The sequence below is a fragment of the Urtica dioica genome, chromosome 2 (genome assembly GCF_054948205.1).
Source record: "Urtica dioica subsp. dioica isolate 48M chromosome 2, U.dioica_male_clone48M_v1_H2, whole genome shotgun sequence".
NCBI lineage: Eukaryota > Viridiplantae > Streptophyta > Magnoliopsida > Rosales > Urticaceae > Urtica > Urtica dioica.
In genome coordinates, this window is record NC_142757.1 from 30005671 (window position 1) to 30020541 (window position 14871).

Below are 14871 nucleotides of genomic sequence, written 5' to 3' on the forward strand. Positions count from 1 at the left end.
ATTTCACAAGCGCGTCGCGCGGAACTATGTGCGAGCGCATGGCTGGACCTTCGCGTTTTGGGACTAGATTTAGTTTATTCCCACAATTTGCACGTGCTTCTTCTTCTTCTCTTTACGGTCTCTCCCATAATTTGCATTAGGTGCAGCGCGTAGAGCGAGAGCGTACCGTTCTCGACGGGTGACGCGGATGGGGACGACACGCCAGAGTAGAATGCGCGGCACATGAGTTGAGCGCGCGCCGCACAACTTGTGTGGTAAGAATAGGCGCAATGCGATAGGCCAAGGTGCATTGCGCAGTGTGTCCGACTTTGATGGATTTGGTGCGCAGTGCATTATATAGATTTCTAGAGGGTTAATGTTCGAATTCATTCTCTGCAAGATTTTGTGCCAGGACATCTTTACACTGAAGCCCGAGGTTTCGACGAAGACTCGAAGACTTTCCCGATGTTAAGGATCCGAACAATGACCAAAAAGGAATTGACGGGCTGAGCTAAGGCTGGCAAAAAGGAATTGACGGGTTAAGTTAGGGCTAGACTAGCAAGAGTCACCATGCCCCAAAGATGGAGACAATGTCAATCCTGGTTGTCAAGATCTCTGCACTCATCATCCTTGTCATGGTCATTTCCCCAATCCAGTCGCGCCTCTCCCTAAGAAACTATGTCCTCACGAGTCCCTGAATAGCCATCGCAGATGGTCGCGCTAGATACCAGGAGATCCCCTGGGGAGAAGCGGATGGAACGACCATGACACCAAGCTTGACCGCGGTCGTGATCGGCTAAACTGCGGAACATCCGTCGATGTCCCATCGACGTCATGGAACGCATAAGTGAGAGGAAGGCCCGGGTTCCCACCATGGTATCTGTAGTGGCATTTGAGGGCTCCCTTCCAGTATATATGACTCTAGGCCTCCTGCAAGTCCCTTTCAGTTGCCGTCATGTCCTCCTCGGCCTACCTGTTGAGGCGGACAATAGTCTCGGTAGTGGTCGCCTGGCTGTCACGAAATGACACGATAGTCGATTCTTCTTCCTCAAACTAGGCGCACATGATGTCTAGATTCACAGCATTCTGCTTCGCCTCAGCTTGGAGGGACTCTAGTAGCTTTTCAGAATCAAGGAGGATAAGACTCACGCAATCCGCTTCGAGAGTCATGTACGTGTAAGAGATGAAAGGATGAACTTCTCTCGACTGCTCTCCCTATTTTCCTTGCATCGGGGATGGCGGTGCGATATACCCGGGTCATGTGCTTGTAAGAGATGAAAAGCTGTAGAATTCTGAAATCAATGGTGATTCTTAAAGTAATGTCATCCTCAACCTACATCGAGGGTGATTGAAGGGGACTCACCTGCCGCCATACCAAGATCCGTGCGATCAAGAACTCTAAAGACCTCGATGGGTCACCTCAGCATGACAATGAGTCTATGCGACATAAAATCATCTCCAACATCCCACGAAAAGAGGGCATCCCATACGGACCCACGACGGGATGACAATGCTCTCACGATATAGCAAAGTCCTAGCTGAACCCATGACAAGGTGGAAAATTCTGCGACACGACGACATCCCCAACGGACCTCATCGGCCAGACATAGACCCCGCGCAGCGTTGCATCCTCTCCAGTGTTTCGCGAAAAATTGGCATCTCCAACTATTGGAATTGATCTAGGGTTAAGAAAAGATTTAACGCTTCGAGCAAGCGGTGGAATTTAAAAAATTTCTTTTAAACACATAAAACGATTTTACTAACCTAGACAAAGAGCAAGCACATGTTTATATTTAAATTAAAACTATTAAAGAGCAGTACTCGTTTACTAACCTTTGTGAAGCTTGGATGTTGAGAAGCCTTAGGAAGGTTGAAACGTTCGTCTCCCCACGTAGCTCGTCTTTCTTCGTTCATCGGGAAACTCGAGTAACCACGAAAGTTTCTATCACAAGAATCACTCGAGAAAGAAAGGAATTAGTGTGTGGGCACTTTTAAACACGACGACTCAAGAACAAGTCTAAGAGTCGAAGAGCTAAAACACTAGGTCAAATATGGACCTAGGTGCCAAAAAAAACGAAAAAAACTTAGAGGGAGAGAGGGAATTGGGTGGCCAAGAGTCACACGGCCAAGAGAGTCTTCATGACACATTGGATTTGTTTCCTCTTTTATTTTGTTTCTCCTTGACTTGTGTATACCGCCCCCCACTTTCCTCATAGAGGAAATTTGTTTCCTCATTTCCTTTTGGCAAGTATCTTCATACATCAATGCCCAAAATAGTCTCCCTTTTTTCTCTTATTTGGACGGCCAACATGCATCTAGAAGGGGCTTCTAGATTTCCTTCATTTGTTCATGACAACATAAGAAAGACCCATTAAGAATTTTCAAGTAAAATTGCATGAAATGAAATTAATCTTTAAGGTCCAAAATCTCATCATGGCCGAGCGTTTATATGTTATCATATGACAATATCAAAAAATTTATTGACATTCATTTCATCCTATGTCCAAAAAGAAAAACAAAATACCCTTTAGACAATTTTCGTAAAACTTGTCTCGTTTTTGTTTTGACTCAGCTTCTAGTTTAACTAATCCTATTCGATATGATTTGTGACAATGACCTCATGGATCCAAATGAACAAAGCTTGAGCTAACATATTTGGACTTAAAAGTTCACAAACTTTTTCCAAGTTTAGCTTAATGTCAACCGACTCCACTAAAGAGTTGACACTGAGAATCTCTCGGTTCAAATGAATGGACCCAATGAATATTATCTATGTTTAGCCTTCATGAATATCATCAGATAGTCGGGATTTACAAAATTACCATTTTACCCTTCTAGCTGTTATTTCCTCAAATCCTTTGTCGCTTGTGAATAAGTTAGAAACAATGTTTTGACGAGGAGCTAAAAAGTCACATTGATTCATCCAAAAGAGTCATGACTCAATTTGGACACTGGCTAGTTCATTTATTCACATTCCAAGGAACAAGGCATGATGTGATATACTTTGCATTTTAGCAATCTTGTACAAGAATTCCATATCTATGAGATCTTCACAAAGTTACTCATGACATCTTCATAAGTTAGTACTTCACCAATAGGTCTTGTTCAGAATCACATAGTGAATCCGAACTATGGCATTCTTAAATGAGAATACGTAAGCTATGAAATGACATATCTCATTTCAGAATTAAGGTAATCATGATGCAATTCATACGTAGTGACTTCGAGACATAAGAGGTTAAATGGTTTGTTCTTATTCTGTCTCTAGAAGTGCACTGGTCAATTTAGTACCTTCCGAAGATACCTAGCAGAACTATAGAGTCTCCAACTCTCAATGTCCCATAACAAGACATCATAGATTCTTCTAACAATCGTACTGAGATCAATAGTCCTTTGATCCTTATATTGTGAATGTGCAGTTTTAAGCAAACCATTAAGAGTTTGTTCATGCAAATCTACATTTGTCTCTTCACGTGTTGTTAGGTTTGCTTAAGGACTATAGACTACAGATTATCATAAAGCTTCAAACAGACAAGGAAGAATGAATGAACGTTTCAACTTTTATTAATAAATAAGCAGTTACGAGCAAGAGTCTTCATAAGACTATATTACATCAAATGTACATAAATAGAGACTACAACTCTTCTTGTGGGCACCATTGACAACACCAATGATATTATGGCAAAGCTTACACCAGACGACAATGTCCCAGAAGGATCCACGACAAACAAAAATTATGTGGCATGATAATGTCTCAAAAAGATCCATGATTCAAACGAGCCTAACATCATCGTTACAACAATATCGTACCCCTCGCGATCGGAACGAGCACGACCCTTTGATGCTTAAAGTTAGACTACTCATTGGTTTGGACGAGCACATCCCATTAATGCTCAAAGTCAAATATCTCATGGGCTAGACGAGCACACAGACGATAACCACAATGAGGTGAAGCTCAAGCTACCAAAAGGTAAAATGAACAGCTTCAAGGGACACTCAATCGTCCAGCAAGAAGGCCACGATCCACCAAAAAATCCAAGAGTTTCTAGAACAACAAAGTTCTCCAAGAAACTAGAGGGGTTAATGTTATAGGTTGTTTTCCTTTTACAAGATTTGTGGAAGCCTAACCGAAAAACGAGTAAAAGAGACACACGGCTCGGCCCAAAAGACGTTAGGACAAGTCGGATTGTCACATGACATGTTCCTTCATAAAAACCGATTGGGACGCGTTCCTCCATAAAACTTCCTGGGACGTGTTTGTTCCAAAATGTGCCCGATGACGTGACATCTCAAAGATGATCATAAGGTGTAACCTCCTCAAAAATAGTCACGGAACATGTTCCTTCATAAAAATTGCCCGAGACGTGTTCCTTAACAAAAACGCCACGGAATATGTTTCTTTACAAAAGTGTCCGATGATGTGGCATTCTCAAAAATGTACATAAGGCATAACCTCCTCAAAAATTGTCACGGGACATGTTCCTTCGAAAAAACCATTCGAGATATGTTCCTTCACAAAAACCTCCTGGGAAGTGACTCTTCACAGTAGTGTCCGATAATATGGCATTCTCAAAGACGAATGTTGTCGCTGTTTTTAGATAACTATTTAGGAACCCGCAACGGTTTGACCCAAGACCGGACCAAGTGGTTGCTTTTGGGCTTGAGCGTCTTAGACTTAGTATTTCAATTCTACTTTAGTTATCGATGGTGGGTGTGTTCGTCATTGTACCTGCAAAGGGGGAGTAAAGAAGAAGCTACAAAGTGGAAACAGAGGGGTTGCCTCTGTTTACCTCTCCGATGCTCAACATTAGTATAAGTGAGGTGGGTAAAAGGAGTTTAGAGTGTTAAGAGTCCGAGAGTGAATTAAATGAGTGATGAGAGAGGTCGACACCGTTTCAATGCTCAAAATTGGATTACCTTTGGGCGAGAGTAGGCCTCTCTATTTATAGGCAACCATGGAACATTTTGAAGGTTCCTTGGCTAAGTGAGCTTGGCCAGCTGATGGCTGAGTGAGCTGGGGCCGGCCAACGGCTGAGGAAGCTTGGGCTGGCCGATGGCTGGGTGAAGCCTTCGTTCGGTCATTGGCCGAGTAAGCTTGGGGTGGCCAATGGCCGAGGGAAGGTGGGCCGGCCATTGGCCAAGCAAGGCTTGGGCTAGCCAATGGCCGATGGAAGGTTGGCCGGTCATTGGGCGGGCGAGGCTTGGGCTGGCCAATGGCTAAGGGAAGACTGGGCCAGCCATTGGCCGAGTGAGGCTTGGGCCGGCCAATGGCCGAGGGAAGGTTCGACCGGCCATTGGCCTGGCAAGGCTTGGGCTAGCCAATGTCCGAGGGAAGGTGAGCCGACCATTGGCCGAGCGAGGCTTGGGCCGGCCAATGGCCGGGCGAGTTTTTGGCCGGCCTTCGACCGAGCGAGGCTCTCATCGTCGTCGGTCCGGGATGGGCCGATAACATTAGTCCCCCGAGTTTGCCACCGGGCGCAGTCCGTGTGGTAAACTCAAGCGTCTCTCCGCCATCTTTTGACTCACTGGAACGTCATGTCGCTGAAATGGTAGGGTCTCTCTCTTTAATATTATTTAATAATGTTCCTCGACACGTTTCCCTTTGTTCCACGTTTCCATCGGGTCCCCAAACCACTTGTCGGTGAGTGGGTCCCCGACGATGACTTTTTCCTTTTTGATGCTTCCCACGTGGGTACGGATGAGTTTTGGGACCATTTCTCCCTTCCACCAGTAGTCCCCTCATCCATCCCCACCTTAGGCTTAGATTTCTCAGGACACAAGGGTGCGAGTAAGGTTGGCCGAGATTTTTCCACGGTGGACGCGTGGCTGGCCAAAGAGGGGGACTCTCCGGCGACCAGCGAGGCGGCTGCAGTGGAGTGTTGGAATTGATCTTGGGTTATGAAAAGATTTAATGCTTCGAGCAAGCGGCAGAAAATAAAATTTTTCCTTTAAACTAGTAAAACGATTTTACTAACCTAGAAAAAGAGCAAGCACATGTTATTATTAAAACTATCTAAAAGCGATTACAGGTTTACTAACTTTTATGAAGCTTAATCGTTGAGAAGCTTGTGGAGGTTGAATCACTCATCTCCCCACGCAGCTCATCTTTCTTCGTTCTTTAGGAACTCGAGTAACCACGAAAGTTTCTATCACATAAATCACTCGAGGTAAGAAGGAATTTGTGTGTGGGCACTTTTAAACACGACGACTCAAGAACAAGTCTTAGAGTCGAAGAGCTAAAACAAACACGAAGTCAAATGTGGACCTAGGTGCCAAAACAAAAACAAAAGGAGCTAGAGAGAGATAGGGGGTGGCCACTATTGTAGAGAGAGAAGCTCTCAATCTCTAAAATTGTGGGATGAGAAATAATGAGAATGATGGCCCTATTTATAGGAGAGGAATTACATTCAACAAGGTAGTTTCCTCTTCTATAGAATATCACATATTCATGAGCAAATATTGCCCTTCTTCCCCTTAAGTCACACAGCCAAGGTAGTCTTCATGACATCTTGGATTTGTTTCCTCTTTTGTTTTGCTTCTCTCTTGCGTTGTGTACGCCGCCAATATCCTTTCCTCATAGAGGAAATTTGTTTCCTCTTTTTTGTTTGGCAAGTATCTTCATACATTAATGCACAAAATAATCTCCCTTTTTCTCTCTTGTTTGGACGGCCAAGGGTCTTCTAGAAGGTGTTTCTAGATTTTTTTTCATTTGTTCATGACAACATAAGAAAAGCCCATTAAGAATTTTCAACTAAAATTCCATGAAATGAAATTAATCCTCAAGGCATAAAAATCTCATCATGGCGGAGTGATACATTTCATTTGTCATCATATGACAATGTCAAAAAATTTATTGACATTCATTTCATCCTATGTCCAAAAAGACAAAAATACCCTTTAGACAATTTTCGTAAAACTTGTCTCGTTTTTATTTTGACTTAGCTTCTAGTTTAACCGATCTTACTCAGTATGACTTGTGACAGTGACATCATGGATCCAAATGAACAAAGCTTGAGCTAACATACTTGGACTCAAAAGTTCACAAACCTTTTTCCAAGTTTAGCTTAATGTCAACTAACTCCACTAAAGAGTTGACACTGAAAATCTCTCGGTTCAAATGAATTTAATTTCTACTCAAGAATTCAACTTAATTGTGATGAGTGGATCCACTAAATATTATCTATGTTTACCCTTCATGAATATCACCACCTAGTCGGGATTTACAAAATTACCATTTTACCCTTCTAGCTGTTATTTCCCCAACTCATTTGTCGCTTGTGAATAAGTTAGAAAGAACGTATTGACGATGAGTTAACAATTCACATTGATTCATCCAAAAGAGTCATGACTCAATTTGGACACCGGCCAGTTCATTTATTCACATTCCAAGGAACAAAGCATGAGGTGATATACATTGCATTTCAGCAATCTTGTACATGAAGTCTATATCTATGAGATCTTCACAAAGTTACTCATGACATCTTCATAACTTAATACTTCACCAATAGGTCATGTTCAAAATCACATAGTGAATCCGAACTCTAACTTTCTCAAATGAGAATACGTAAGCTATGAAATGACATGTTTCATTTCAGAATTAAGGTAAGCATGATGCAATTCATACGTAGTGACTTTGAGACATAAGAGGTTAAATGTTTTGTTCTTGTTTTGTCTCTAGAAGTGCACTAGTCAATTCAGTGCCTTCAGAAGATACCTAGGAGAACTATAGTGTCACGACCCGCGAGCCTTAGCTCGCCCACGAGCCGCGGCAGAGATCTTCGTATCTTACTTGACATAAATAAAATTCATAAAAACTTTGGTGGAAGCGCTTCCAGAAAACATTTTCTAGAAAAACTTTTAAAATATTTACATAAACGTCTCAAAAATATGGGCAAATTTTTCGTTTTTCTTAAAACATACTATTTAAAACTTTACAAACAAAAGACTCGTCTTTTAAAAACAAAATAGACTCATTCGCCCTTGACTTAGCCACAGGTCGGCAGCCGTACATACACACGCCTACTTACTTACCGGTTTCGCTGATGCTCTGCTCAGTCTTCTTTGGCCTTTCCTTTATCTACAATATCAAGATAATAACTGTGAGTCGAAAGACTCAGTAAGCGGATATCTACATATCTAATGCACAATGCACATAACACATAAACAATACATAACATAGAGTTCATATCTTTTCATAACTTGCGGAAATATCGGCTTAGGTCCCGATAAATCCACCTTACTTGAGAATCAATCGGCTTAGGTCCCGATAGATTCATCCTGCTTAGGAATCACTCAGCTTAGGTCCCGAGAGATTCCTCTGACTTAAGAATTCACCAGCTTAGGTCCCGGTGATTCACATCATAACATTCTTTTATCATAATCCATGGAATTACCAGCTTAGGTCCCGGTAACTCCTCTTACTTGAGAATATGCCAGCTTAGGTCCCGGCAATTCCCATCATACAATACATTTCCTGCTCGGGATCCCTTAATGATATCCGCACGCACATGTCTTATTGGCGCCAGACAGGAGGGTGCACAGTCTCCTGCCTAATCCCCATGTGGTACCAGCACGAAGCATAATAGGTACCTGCTAACAAGGGGTATATGTCGGAGGCGGTACCATTCTATGTTTTCTCTTTAATTAACTTAACATGAGAGACTGCTTAATTCGGGTTTAATCCCGATCTTAACATATATTCTTTTCGCTTATTAACTCGTGAATTATAAGATCTTGAGATGCGACTCCCAAAGATCCTATCATAATATTCTCGCTTTTGAATACGAGTCTTAGCTTCAATCTCTCATAATCCAGTTCACTAGGACTGGATCTCTGGAAAGTGGCTAACTAAACACATAGCAAAGGCTCGGGTTCCTAGTTACCTCTAGCCATTTTTGTTAGCCGGACTAATTCCGTTTCCCAATTCGTTAGCGGCTTAAAGCCCTTAATCTTGATAGTGAATTGTCTTTTGGTTTATCTTACTCTTGCTTACTAGAAAGCATATAGAAAATGCACGTACAATACATGTACATATATAAAGATATATATAATATTTCTTGATATTGTACGTGCCTGTAATCCACTTACCCGGATAACGATTCTTTCGAATCCTGAATTCTTCTCTTCCAGATGAAAGGGTTCTTCTTAACTTCACGTATAACCCAGTCCTCGTAAGCTTCTCCTGCTAATCCTGATAGCACTCTGGACTTATCTATGGAAGAGAAAGATCGAACATCGAGCATACTCAGTATCTCGTCCATTGATCTACTAACGTACACACTTCTACTAAAAAAAAGCTCATAAGGAACGTATTCAAAACGTCCTCCTAGTCACGCTACTCAGAGCGTCTAAAAAAACAAACATCAGGGAATACATGACAGAACAGAGACGGGAAAGAATCGACGCCTAAGAACAAGGCCTTAACAACCTCCCTGATCTAGGCTAAGAAACGCCCCGCTATTCGACCACCTATTCTTTTGACGGGACAAAGCCCATTGCTTAGGATAGGTTCCCGAAGGTCGAAACTAAAAGAAAAGAACGTATAAAGAAACTCTTACTAACAATCTATAGAATACGTAAGTTATTTGAAAATAACTCAAACCGACACTTCTCAAATATGTTCTAGAAAATATTTTTGACTTGTCTCTTTTTATTGACAAGTTATAACGTTTGAGAACGTAAATAAAAAATTTCTCGTTGATATTCTTTTTCCAAATTAAAAGAGTCGAGCTTATAGTCGAACTCGATTTTTAATACATAATTAAGATAAATATACTAAATAATTACGTGAATAATCAACGAGTTTAATAATGATACATATTAATTTATTTTTCTTACTAACTTATATTAAACGAGCTTAATTACAAAACATACATATTGATATTATATCGCAACTCTCATAATCTAGAACGACCCAACAAAAATAATTATAGGTTCGCACTAGCACGAGTCGAGACTCGGGAAATTTCGACTCGCTAACACCGGGCAGAGACTGCCATAAACAGCCCCCTGAGAGCCGCCACAGCGTCGTTGCCGTCCCCGGCCCAACAGCTCGTCCCAACCGAGCCGATGAACCTCGCTGACCAGCCCCGCTCCGTCGTCACTCGCGCAACAGCTCCGCCAACCTTCGGACAGCCTCTTCGCCATCCCGAGCCGCTGCCCCGAGACCTATTCAGCCCACCTAAAACGAGCCTAGACTCTCAACAGATATAACTCACACGCACAACAACGAAACAACCGTTAACTCCTATTCTCAAACTAGAAAAGCAACGTAAAGCTCAGAATCACATCCCAAAAAATCAAGATCAAACACACGGCTAGAACCATTCTACACGGCCAAGACCAAAACCACACCCAAACCCGTCCAAAACCAAGAACACCACCATAATCAGAGGAATCATCACCGAAATCAACTCTTGAACCATTAATTTCGCTTAACATCAAAAACCCCCAAATTCCAACCCTAAAACTTCGAACCCTAGAGATAAAAATCTCTCTTACCTCAGGTGAAATTGGTGGGTTCGAGTCTTCTCCGGCCCTTTCTCCCTTCTTTCCCGGCGATCTCCTCTCAGCCGGTGTCCTCGGCGGCTCACGGCGGTGGTTCGTCTCTTCTCGGTCCGCGCGCACGTCCAGCGACTTTGGGTCTCGGTCCTGGTGGCTCGTCGGCCGAGCGTCCCCTTCGCGAGCTCACCCCCTCGCTCTCTCGTTCTGTATTTCTCAGCCGCTCTCTCTCTCTTGCTGTCCCTTCCCTCGGCTCTCTCTCTCGCTCGGGTTCTCTTCTCCTTCTTCTTTCTTTTTTTTTTCCCGTGTCTTTTCTCTTTCTTGGGCTGGTATGTTTTTTTTTTCTTGGTTGTCGATTCCCTTATTTGGCTAAGTGATAAACATCACTTTGAAGAAGATTCCACACACTAATGACGTGGCAATGCTCAACCTTATCCTATTAATTACAAACCAACCTATTTTCTTTGTTTTCTTTCAAATGGGTCCCTTAAAATTGTTACAACCACGTCCTTTTCATATAATTATTTAATTAAATCCATCACCGAATGGATTATAATTATATGATTTGACCCGAGAATTTTCTCGTTCGTTCTCGATTAATTAAATTATATTTAAGGATTCTCGGAATTAATTCTCGTTCTTGAGAATTTATTTCTTAAATTAATTTCCGAATGTCTCATCGGATATAATTTATTAATCGAGTTAAACTCGATAATTCCTTTATTTATTCCGAGATTTATCATTACCTTAACATATTTAAAATTAATTCGATAAATCCATTGAAGTATAATTCACTCGAGAATTTAGTTGTAACAACGGAAACTCGTTATTTACTTCCAAATCTCCAAATACGAGTGATGCAGAAACTTGTCCTTACAATCCCTACCCCCTTAAGTTAGTTTCGTCCTCGAAACTTAAAGCAAAGCAGGGTACTCTTTCTGCATGACACTATTGAGTTTCCAGATAATTTTCCATCTTAAGAAAACAAGAGAAGAGATACATTTTTCTAACATGTCATCACTTGATGAACAGCAGACTGATTCTGGTCATAAAGTATACATAGACGTAACGTATCAAAACTACATTGGTGACTTGAAATAGTCACTTCCTAACGGTTAGATATAACTAACAAGGAATCCACTTCATCATCTATCAAGATCAAGAACTTGACTAGGATACAACAGACGAACATGCATAGTTTCCACATACAGGAATGCATAACTGAAGAGTAAAGGATAGGAATCTAACCGGTTCTTCCAGACGATGACTCCTTTACTTCATCTCCATAGATGCTAAAGACGCGAGCTTTGGCCTTAGGTTGATTCTTCAGATAAGCGATCTTCTCTTCTGAAACGTGGCAATCCCGTGCAAAATGACCTTCTAAGCCACACCGGTAGCAGCTTGAGGTTCCCATGCGACACTCGCCTGAGTGCTTCCTGCCGCACTTGTTGCACGTGGAGAAATCATTAACCCTTGGCCTCTTGTACTTGTTCTCGCTTTGATTTCCTCTGTAACTTCCTTCATTTCTTGGCGCCCTGGACCTGGAGTCTCTATCCCAACTCTTTTTCTTCTTGTCGGTGAAGTTCTTCTTCTCGACTTCCGCTACCGACTCCTGTGGGATGGTCACCGACTCGCCAGCTGGATTGGCTTGTGCTATACGCCAACCATCAATCCTTAACGCCCTTTGAACGGCATTCGCATAAGTTCGTGGCCCAACGTCGCCATTATCAACCTGACGCACAATTTCCACATTGAGTCCATGCATAAAATTCATCTTGCGCGACTGATCCGTCGGTACCATAGAGGGCGAAAACTTTGCAAGCTCATCAAACTTGGCTATATACTCAGCTACAGAGAGCTTCCCTTGCTTAAGATCCATAAACTCTCGTACCTTACCCGAGAGATTAGCTTCACCCAGGTACTTCTCATAAAATAGGTTGATAAAACGATTCCATGTAATATGAGAAACATCATCATAGAGTGCGATTACTTCCCACCAACTTCGAGCTTCAAGTTCCAGCTGGTTCACAGCACAAGCAACCCTCTCACCATCTGTAAGTTGCATGTACGTGAAGATCTGTTGGATCCTTTTAATCCAATTTTCCGCAAGGGAAGGATCAGCATCTCCATCGAAAGTCGGTGGTTTCTGCTTACGAAAACGCTCATATACAGGCTCCCCGACAATCGGTGCCATTATCGGAATCTGGAACAGCGGAACCTCATCTGGCGCCATAGCTTGAGCTTATGGTGGCGCTTGTACATTCTGACCATCTGGATTCCTATTCATATTTGGCACGTGCTCACCTTGTCCTCCAGGTTGTTCTGGTCGATGCGCCTGGGGTTCAGGGTCTTGTTGACCCTGTGGAGGTTGCTGCTCGTTCATTCGCGCAATAAGTTGCGTGATCAACCTGTTCTGCTCTTCTATTTGAGCATCCCTTCGACGAGCATCTTCTGCTTGGCGCTCTAAAGCCCTGCTAATCTCAATCATCTCATGTGAAAGATCCGTCTGCGTTTGCTTCTTAGGTCCCATTCTTAATCTCTACTTCACCTATAAGTAAGAATGGGTAAGCACACGGTTATCCTAATATAACCGCTATCTTTCACAAAGACTCAACAAGATATTATAGATAAGGCTATCTTAAACATCAGCTGACTTATAAGTAAGTACGTTAGTGTATGTACGACCACAAGTCTACAGAAACGACTCAACCTGGGCTCTGATACCAAAAATTCTGTCACGACCCGCGAGCCTTAGCTCGCCCACGAGCCGCGGCAGAGATCTTCGTATCTTACTTGACATAAATAAAATTCATAAAAACTTTGGTGGAAGCGCTTCCAGAAAACATTTTCTAGAAAAACTTTTAAAATATTTACATAAACGTCTCAAAAATATGGGCAAATTTTTCGTTTTTCTTAAAACATACTATTTAAAACTTTACAAACAAAAGACTCGTCTTTTAAAAACAAAATAGACTCATTCGCCCTTGACTTAGCCACAGGTCGGCAGCCGTACATACACACGCCTACTTACTTACCGGTTTCGCTGATGCTCTGCTCAGTCTTCTTTGGCCTTTCCTTTATCTACAATATCAAGATAATAACTGTGAGTCGAAAGACTCAGTAAGCGGATATCTACATATCTAATGCACAATGCACATAACACATAAACAATACATAACATAGAGTTCATATCTTTTCATAACTTGCGGAAATATCGGCTTAGGTCCCGATAAATCCACCTTACTTGAGAATCAATCGGCTTAGGTCCCGATAGATTCATCCTGCTTAGGAATCACTCAGCTTAGGTCCCGAGAGATTCCTCTGACTTAAGAATTCACCAGCTTAGGTCCCGGTGATTCACATCATAACATTCTTTTATCATAATCCATGGAATTACCAGCTTAGGTCCCGGTAACTCCTCTTACTTGAGAATATGCCAGCTTAGGTCCCGGCAATTCCCATCATACAATACATTTCCTGCTCGGGATCCCTTAATGATATCCGCACGCACATGTCTTATTGGCGCCAGACAGGAGGGTGCACAGTCTCCTGCCTAATCCCCATGTGGTACCAGCACGAAGCATAATAGGTACCTGCTAACAAGGGGTATATGTCGGAGGCGGTACCATTCTATGTTTTCTCTTTAATTAACTTAACATGAGAGACTGCTTAATTCGGGTTTAATCCCGATCTTAACATATATTCTTTTCGCTTATTAACTCGTGAATTATAAGATCTTGAGATGCGACTCCCAAAGATCCTATCATAATATTCTCGCTTTTGAATACGAGTCTTAGCTTCAATCTCTCATAATCCAGTTCACTAGGACTGGATCTCTGGAAAGTGGCTAACTAAACACATAGCAAAGGCTCGGGTTCCTAGTTACCTCTAGCCATTTTTGTTAGCCGGACTAATTCCGTTTCCCAATTCGTTAGCGGCTTAAAGCCCTTAATCTTGATAGTGAATTGTCTTTTGGTTTATCTTACTCTTGCTTACTAGAAAGCATATAGAAAATGCACGTACAATACATGTACATATATAAAGATATATATAATATTTCTTGATATTGTACGTGCCTGTAATCCACTTACCCGGATAACGATTCTTTCGAATCCTGAATTCTTCTCTTCCAGATGAAAGGGTTCTTCTTAACTTCACGTATAACCCAGTCCTCGTAAGCTTCTCCTGCTAATCCTGATAGCACTCTGGACTTATCTATGGAAGAGAAAGATCGAACATCGAGCATACTCAGTATCTCGTCCATTGATCTACTAACGTACACACTTCTACTAAAAAAAAGCTCATAAGGAACGTATTCAAAACGTCCTCCTAGTCACGCTACTCAGAGCGTCTAAAAAAACAAACATCAGGGAATACATGACAGAACAGAGA